General features: G+C 42.6%; 1 long non-coding RNA gene across 2 annotated transcripts; it reads right to left on the reverse strand.

Moving 5' to 3' along the window:
- Positions 1-3,945: 3,945 nt before the first annotated feature.
- LOC123092123 (uncharacterized) lies at positions 3,946-7,030 on the reverse strand. 2 transcript variants are annotated; one of them, XR_006444264.1, is made up of 3 exons: positions 6,466-7,030; positions 5,128-6,292; positions 3,946-4,295 (listed from the first exon to the last, which is right to left on the reverse strand). It is a non-coding gene; the product is annotated as an uncharacterized lncRNA (long non-coding RNA). The 2 variants fall into 2 exon arrangements; XR_006444265.1 differs by having other exon boundaries at positions 5,128-5,261; positions 5,822-7,030.
- Between the last annotated feature and the right edge of the window lie 327 nt (positions 7,031-7,357).

Here is a 7,357-nt window from a genome sequence, read left to right on the forward strand (position 1 = left end):
AAGTTGTCTCAACCGCTTTCGCCCAAAAGTGCTTCGGCGTCTTGTACTCATCAAGCATCGTTCTCGCCAATTCGATGAGCGTCCGGTTCTTCCTCTCAACAACTCCATTTTGTCGAGGTGTGTACGTAGCCGAGAACTTGTGTGAAATACCTTCTTCGTCAAGAAAGGTATCCACATTTGCATTCTTTAACTCCGTTCTGTTGTCGCGGCGAACCTTCTTGATTTTCACTTCGAATTGATTTTGCGCCTTCCTAACGAAGTTTTTGAAGATCTTTTGGACCTGCTATTTATCATTGAGAAAGAACACCCACGTGAATCTTGAAAAATCATCAACTATAACTAGACCAAAATAATTTCCACCGAGATTTTTGTAGGTGTTGGGACCGAAAAGATCCATGTGAAGTAGCTCGAGTGGCCTCCTAGTGGTCATGATGTTCTTCACGGGATGCCTTCCTCCAACCTGTTTACCTTCTTGACAAGCGCGACAAAGTCTATCCTTATCAAATATGACATCGTTAACGCCAAGGATATGATTTCCTTTAATAAGCTTGTCAAGGTTTCGCATGCCAACATGACCTAATCGTCTATGCCATAACCAACCTTTAGAAGATTTAGCAATAAAGCAAGTTCTAGGTTGAGCCTTTTTAGTGAAATCAACAATGTATAGATCACCTCTACGTACACCGGCAAAGACCATTTAATGATTATCTCTACGAAACACTTGGCAATCTACTTCAGTAAATAGGACATTGAAACCGAAATCAGCAAGTCTAGATACTGAAAGTAAGTTGTAGCCAAGAGATTCAACGAGCATGACATTTTGTATGGAGCTATCATGTGATATGGCCACCTTACCGAGACCAACCACCTTACCCTTTGAGTTATCACCAAAAGTGACATACTTTCGAGGACCATCGTTTTCAGCAAGCTCACGAAACATATCTTTATCTCCGGTCATGTGATCGATACATCCACTATCAAGAACCCATTCCTTTCCTCCTGCCATATATCCCCGATGATTTGCCATTAGACCAAAGTGTCTCGTTGCATCATCAAGATCAAAGTCACTATCATTATCCTCGTCATAGTATCCATGTTCAACATCGTCATGTGGTGGATCAAATCCTAGAGAGGGTGATTCGTTAGAGTGAGTTTGACAATGATCTTGTTTATGAATTTTTATAGCTTCGGAAATAATATCACTAATAATTCCAACATCTCCTTTGGCACGCATAAGGTTTGTAAGCTCAAATAGACAATCACCAAACATAGTATCATTGGAATTCATCTTACTCAAGGCAATAGACTTATGGAGAATTTCATCTAGATTTTTCAAGGAATAATTTGGAAAAGGTTCCTCAACAAACTTCCATATGGTGTAGGCACACTTAAGAGTAGGCAAATATCCAATCAAGTTTCTAGGCAAGCCTCTAATGATACGTTCAACAGTTTTAAGATTGTGAATCATGTCAATTGACTCATCAAGGGTAGGATGCATAGGATCAACATGAGGTGCACAAGGGCTAGCAATGTGCTTGTTCAAATGATATTGATTGAAAATCACAAGCATCTCATTTTTTCACTCATGAAAATACTCTCCATCAAGTATAGGCACTCTATGTCTAAGACTCCCAATTGTAGACTCATCCATCTTCCTTCAATGATGTTTAAACCAAAGTAATGGAGACCAAGGCTCTGATACCAATTGAAAGGATCGAGAAGAGGTGTCTAGAGGGGAGTGATTAGACACTAAGTACCAAAAGTTGCAGTTTTTAACTTCTTTAAGTTTAAGTGGAGTTTAGGCATAAGTTTAACACTCACAATACATAGCAAGCAAGCATGCAAAGAGTATATGAGCAGCGGAAAGTAAAGCATGCAACTTGCAAGAATGTAAAGGGAAGGGATTGGAGGATTCAAACGCAATTGGAGACACGGATGTTTTTGTCGTTGTTCCGATAGGTGGTGCCATCGTACATCCACGTTGATGCTGACTTCAACCCACAAAGGGTAACGGTTGCGCGAGTCCACAGAGGGCTCCACACACGAAGGGTCCACGAAGAAGCAACCTTGTCTATCCCACCATGGTCGTCGCCCACGAAGGACTTGACTCACTAGCGGTAGATCTTCAAGAAGTAGGCGATCTCCTTGCCCTTACAAACTCCTTGGTTCAACTCCACAATCTTGTCGGAGGCTCCCAAGTGACACCTAGCCAATCTAGGAGACACCACTCTCCAAGAAGTAACAAATGATGTGTTGATGATAAACTCCTTGCTCTTGTGCTTCAAATGATAGTCTCCCCAACACTCAACTCTCTCTCACAGGATTTGGATTTGGTGGAAATAAGATTTGAGTGGAAAGCAACTTGGGGAAGGTTAGAGATCAAGATTCATATGGTGGGAATGGAATATCTTGGCCTTAACACATGAGTAGGTGGTTCTCTCTCAGAAAATGTATGCTGGAAGTGTAGGCACGTTCTGATGGCTCTCTCCATGAATGAAGAGGAGGTGGAGGGGTATATATAGGCCTAGTTCTTTTCGTGGTGGATTCTCCAGAATCAAGATTCTAGAAATTTCTCACCGAATCTGCTTCCCACAGAATCTGCTGCCCAGTTCTTTTCTGAGATTGTAGTTTGAGATTGTGGATTCAGTTGTGTGACGAAATGTCTGTAGTGCCCTTAGACAGAAAATGTTTGATGAATTAACACTTTAGCTTTAGCTGCACCGACTTTCTCCATCTAAAACATACAGCCATCAGCGCATCTATTCATCAGCACATACCAAAATTACCAAGCACCAAGTAGCAGTACCAAATTCGAAATTACCAAATTGAAATTGGCAAGCGACATATACAAATTTAAACATACATCAATGCATTAGCAGTACCATTTATTCAACAATACATGCATCTATCCATCCATCTATTCACCTAGATGTTGACAGAGAAACAGGGAAGAATACAGAGGTAGAAGAGAGACGAGACAGAGAAGAAGAGTTCCCATCAGGCATCTAGGCAAGGCGGCCAAAGGCGACCAAAGGCGGCGGGCTGCCTGTCCAGCGGGGTCGCGAGGAGCGAGGCTCACAGAGCTCCCGGCCGACGGCGTCGTGAGAAGTGGCGCTGGCGGAGTTCCCGTCCGGCGGCGGCGAGGCGGGCCGTCGTGAGGAGAGGGGCCACCCCGGGGCGAGAACCGGCGTGTAGGTTGGGCAGCCAGGGGGTGGGCGGTGGCGGGCTGGTGGAGCTCCTGTCCGGCGGCGTCGGGCAGAGCGGCGGCTAGTGCTCGTGGGGATCGAGCGGTTGCTGGGCCGTTTCTGCTTGAACCTTACTCTCTCCTTGAGTATTCTCTCCCCCTAGAGATATGGTTAAGCTTTGATGTGATCTCTCTCTCCCCCTTTGACATCAATTTCCAAGAAAGGTCTTCTGGAATTTGTCGTGGATGGATTTGGTCCTTGAGTCACAGCACAAAGCACTAAGGTAAATGTGATGCTTGTAGAGGACAAGATTCATTGAGTGGAGCTGGATCAAGAGTAATGCAGGAACAGATGGCAAAATGTCTTTCCTGTAGTGAAATCGGTGGCACCGAGTGGTATGCTTCGGTTGCACCAAAAGAATTCGGTTAGACCGAAAACAAGAGACCGGTGTGACCGAGTTCATCACAGAGAAAACACTTGTCACCTCAGCTCACTAGACAACTAAGATCTCACAAGGATTTGCAAGGAATTAACTGAAGGATTTGCAATGAATTGGATGCAGGGAATGCAGAACAAATAGAAAAGAAATCTAGATTAAGTTTTTTTTGAAAAAGAAAGGAGAAATAAATATGCATGAGACAAATGCAAGAGCACAGAAAAGAACACAAGAAAACTTCATCTAGAGATGGTCGGCGACAAAGTCACCTATGTTAGAGTATATTGACTTAGGAGTCAAGTGAGATCACTTGATCATAGGTCATACTCATCGTTTAAGCTCAAAATGGGGTTACCATTTTTCGTTTAAGCATCTTGATGTATTCGCATCTTGTCGAGTTGCATTGACTCATGACTTGGAGTAAAGCTTCTCTAAGATGGAATAACATACCTTGGGTGATGGTGTTGATCATGATCATGTAGTTGAAGGCAGAAAGACATTTACAAGAACTTGTATAGGATGCAAACATCCTCACAAGGATACAAACCACCCAAACACCTAGAGATTAAGCCTACTCTCTCACGAATTTGTGGGGATCAACTTCGAATGTAAGATGTGTGCTCTTAGGCACCTCGATTATGAAGCTCTACTAGAACCCTGATGGCCTGCGTTGCCTGCCCATCAAATTTGAATTTGTTATGATAGTGTGGTAGAAATTAGTGTAAATACATGAAAATAAGAGAAACTATGGAAATGATAAAATAGATTGAAATAAGTTGTTCATGAAAGTTTTTCTTTTTCTTATAAAATATGATACATTCTGGTAAGTACGAAGTAATAACCCAAATGAAAATATCCCTCAAATATCCCTTAAATACCCCCCCCCCCCAAAAAAAAAAGAGAATAATGTCCATATGAGGAACGGCTAGCTTTCACTTGATGAATGGATAGGAGTAATCTTCAGAAAGAATTCCCAGGAAACTACAAGAATTATAAGCTGAAATGGAGAAATATCGATCATAATGATGGAAAGGTCTGATTTTTGTGAATGACGTGGAACACTACTTCATGGTATGATGGCATCTATTAGTGCAGAATGAAAGTTACAACATTTTCATTGGGCTGCTGCCGCCCTTCGTTGTTGTAATAAATATAATAGGAATTGATGCACATATAGATGTATGGTAGCATGAAACATGAAGGTTAAAATACAAATTTAGTTGCTTGTATGTAATCTAAGAACAGAGCACGACAGCACCACGTACATACACCCGTAAGTAAAGGGAAGGGTGTGAGTTTGCTTGATCTTCATCTCGAAAGGCATAGTAGTGTTCACAATATATAAAAATCATATTTGTGTCTTGTGTTGAGTTGATTTCATCTATTTTTGGGATCCAAGATCGAATATGATGATAGATGACCATCTAATACATGAGTGTAAGTTATAGGCATACTGACTTCTAATAGAATATAAAGCAAACCATACATAAATATGTTATGTCGGACCTGAAGAATGAGGTGCTTGGTTGCTGATGATGCACATATATACTACTTCATGGTTGTTTAAGTGAAATAAACCCAAAAATGGGATGAGGCCACACTTCTAGCACCTGATTAATCGCATATTAAGATTTTCCCACCTACATAAAAGCAAGAAATTGAATAAGCATTTATTGCCTTTTGTCTTATCAGCCACTCACCAATATGGCTTTGGCTTACCATCACAACCCTGCATCATGGGTGTTTAAGATACATATAACATTCAAACATGGAAAATAAAAATATCTTAGCTTGTCTAAGTAATGGCAGGATTCAACTCATCAATAAAAATGCGTAGATTATTAGGGTTATGGAAGCCTCAGTGGAAGAAAGCGTGAACATAAGCTGAGTAAAAAAAATGGACAAGCAAAGCCACATGACCTGATGTTTTTCAGCTCTCAATATAACTGGATATGGTTAGGGCTGGTTCAAAAGAACAATCAGAAGGAAAGCCACACATCGAGAGACAAAACAACATAATCTTCCATATGAGCTACAAATGTCTAGTTTGATGCGGGCACCACATTATTTGATTCTAAACAAATCCTTGTTCAGAAGAATCTTGTAGTCTTAATTCAAGTACATACACGACAATCAAAATTTCTGATAAGCTATCATAGCCATCAAGCATGTTCAGAATTGTTTAAATATGGAATGTTACCTGTTTTATTTGCTCTAGTACTAGAGATGGCAGATTGCAATGTAACATGAGAGCGACCTCTGCAAGAAAAATTCACCAGCAAGCACCAATAGCTTTAATAATGCCTCCAAAAACTGGCCTGGCCGCACTGCAGTCTCACCGTGGGCCTCTGCTAGGAGCCCCTTCTTCATCCCCATTTAGGCAATATTAGAATGGCATTTTGTTTCATATGAAGCTAAAACATGGCAGACTGAAAAAGCCAAAGACACATTGCATACTTTGTTTATGTAGACATTCTTCTCCAGTCTGTTACCAATTAGGGAACATCATTTCTACTTCAAGACAGAAATCATTTTTGTGCGAAAATAATTCATGGGACAATCCTACAAATGATTATCAAAATAACATTTCTACTCAATGGGATGATCACTCTTGTCCAATAACACATAATCCTAAACCACCAACATTCTGCTAGGAGCTCCTTCTTTGTTCCTGTAAGGAAGAACAATTTTTGTAGCATTGTAATAACGAGTAATAAGTCTATACAATATGCAGAGTTGCAGACCATGAGTTCAAAAAATCAAGAGTACTCAGATAAACATCCAAGAAGAAATTTGACTTAGCATTTCGCCTAACACACGCTGATAAAATTGAGATGCACTTACAATTGGACATTCGAGCAGGAGTGCGGCGAGTGCGTGCCCTTAACGCTGAGATGCAGGGATGGAACAGGCAGAAGGGGTGTGCTCATGACGCCAAAGAGAAACCAAACTTTGTTGATGGCCGTGCTGGCGCCGGCCATATCGACAGCTACCGGCGAAGGCATTCGCATGAATTTCCAGCAAATCCATCGCCCCCATCTCTCCCTCCCAGTCCTCAGGCACTGCATCCCTCTCCATCGTCGGACTCCTGCCGGTTTATACTCCCTCACCAAGTCACTAGGAGTGCATCGCCCAATTTACCACATGAAGGGGGGTGGGGCACACCTCCTTGGTTTTCTGGGGATCCCCTCGCACCAAGAATCTCCGTCTCGTCGACGTCACTGTGCGTGAGGTAGAGGAAGCAGAGGCGCTAAATGATGGGATCGTGACCGAGGCGGACCCCCACATCGTTGTGCACTACCCGTAGGAGGCTGTGTCATGGCAGCGGCTACTGGAATCGGGGTCGGGAAGGGGGGCGACATCTTCTTGGTCCAGACTCCTGACGGAGAGATCGATAGGTCGGGGAGAGGAACAACTTAACTCTTCATTGCGCTTGTACATTTTTTTATGGATGGACGCTTTACGGGCCGCTGGTAGGCATATGGCCCAATCAACCACATTAACCCGATTTTTCCACGGGAGCTGCTACCCTCAAGGACAGTTGCCCCACTCACATCCAACGGCCAAAAACGTGCAGCACGCTCGATCCGATGGCCAGAATTGTTGAGTGCGTGAGAGAGCTGGAAAGAGGCTCAGTTTTACTGTCCTTAATAGTATGGAAAATGTTAACCTTCATCTGGTTGATGCACACACAACATCCGCCGCCTGCGTAGCCGTCGGATTGATTTCGATCGGG

The sequence above is a fragment of the Triticum aestivum genome, chromosome 4B (assembly GCF_018294505.1).
Source record: "Triticum aestivum cultivar Chinese Spring chromosome 4B, IWGSC CS RefSeq v2.1, whole genome shotgun sequence".
Lineage (NCBI taxonomy): Eukaryota > Viridiplantae > Streptophyta > Magnoliopsida > Poales > Poaceae > Triticum > Triticum aestivum.